Genomic DNA, 2,113 nt, shown 5'->3' on the forward strand with positions numbered 1-2,113 from the left:
ATATCATACATGAAACGCCCAGAGACTTAACGCATCACAAAACACAAGTTCATACTTAATTACTTACTATATTATGTACATACTCCATCTTTAATGCTTATAGGCCCTGACTCACAAGAGCCACCCTAGACTGGGACCCGATCTACATTATTAAATAAATAAAGAGCTAGCCCTCTAAAAAGACTATTCAAGAGCGAGAGCAAGGACCACTATTATTAAGACTACTATCATTACTACTACTACTACTGCCACTGATATTGGGTCATCAGAAACTGCTGTCACAATACACTGAAGCGAGAGAATCACTCTGACGCGCCGGTGATGTTGCTGCTGCTTGCATCCTCTGTGGAGTCCTCTTCCCCGGTCTCAAAAGAGCTAGAGTACAGATCCGTCATCATCTATTCAATCTACGCCTCTGAGCTAAACCCAATTGAAGGTGCAGAACTAGAGCATTCGGGAACCCCTAGCCCATCGAATCCTGGCTCAGCTGTAGGGGATGGTGGTAGAGCGTCGGGCATAAGTTCGTCAGGAACTACTTAATCCTCTTTGGAGTTGAACCATGGTAGATACTGGTGCACGTGTATACAAAACCCACACTAGTTCGTACAATAGCAGCAGTACCAGCAAGTGCACTAGGTCGTCCAAGTAATACCTAAGCGAGTCAGGGTCGATTCCATGAGGATTGTGGCTTGAAGCAAGCTATGGTCGTCTTGTAGGTCTTAGTCAGGCGGAATCAGAAGAAGTTGTAAATTAGCTATTAAGAAGTTAGCTATTAGGAATTATGTGAATGGAATAGAGTTGAGAGTTGGAGTTGTTTTGTCTTTTTGAAGAAACTCTGGTACTACTATCTTCTTTGCATGTGAATGATCTTCTTCTATGGCAGGCTGTAAATGATCAAAGCCACGCCAATGGTCTTTGATCTTCTCTACTACTGAATGAATGCCATGGCCCTTATCATTCATTCAAATGCAGGGTGAAGCTCTAGCAGGCTATTCTCTCGGTGATCTTACTTAAAATTCCATAGACAAGGTCGAATCTTTCGGATCAGAGAACGCTGCTTCTTTGGAATCTAGCCTATACCACAGAGACTTTAATCTCCCCGGAGATCGGCTGAACTGGTGTCTTGAGAAGTCCCCAACGAAATCCTGGATTGTAACACCCTACCATACAGAGTCTTATGCTTAAGTCATAATTCAGAGATGGCAAGGTATTACGACCTCTAAAATAAAAATTAGTATGTATAGTAGTATGAATAATTGATTATAACTAGGAGCCTTTGTAGAAAAAGGGGTAAACAAAAATCGCAACTCGAAAGCGCAACACTCCGATCGATAACGTAACTAACAAGTATAACCAACGCGTGATTATATATATACAAAGGAGTGTCAAAAACAGGAATATCAAGACTCAAGATCCGGCTGCGAAGATAACCGATCCGAGCATAACAATATATACATATGATAAAAATAAGGAAAACCCCAAAGGAAACCCAAAGGGACACAAATACACAAAACCTATTCTCCAAAATCTCCCATAAGAGGAGTCATCACAGTTTGTATTATTTAACGGAGATAAAAGTATCTAAGCAAAACATATAAACCAAAACATAGCCCCGAGAACAAAGGATCTTCGCAAATCAAGAAGTCGCCAGCATGCCTCAGCGAGAAACCTCACGTCCTGCATCTGAAAACCACAAAATCCGCATGGGTGAGAACCAGAGGTCCTCAGCATGGTAACAGCTTCCACATATATAATACATAATAATGGAGGAAAGCCAAAGGCAATCCTAGAACTTCCTCCAAATAATATCAAAGCTTATAAACAAGCTAAACCATAAAAGGGCATCTGACCAAAGATTCTTCAGTCTAACTAATACTTCCCTTTCCAATTCCTTCAAACCTCCCAACCACCAGCAGGATATATTGTAGCAAACACAGTTATATCGAACAAGAAATGTACAAATAGGAACAAGTAAGACATTTAGACAATTAGCAAGTTATATGCAGTCAAATAGGCAATCTCAAACAATTCACATAATATGCATATGATGAATGCCTATCCCTAGTGGCTGATGATATCATCTGCCGGTTATAGAGCCAACCCGACAAGTCCT

The sequence above is a fragment of the Arachis duranensis genome, chromosome 2 (genome assembly GCF_000817695.3).
Source record: "Arachis duranensis cultivar V14167 chromosome 2, aradu.V14167.gnm2.J7QH, whole genome shotgun sequence".
In the NCBI taxonomy this organism is placed as follows: domain Eukaryota; kingdom Viridiplantae; phylum Streptophyta; class Magnoliopsida; order Fabales; family Fabaceae; genus Arachis; species Arachis duranensis.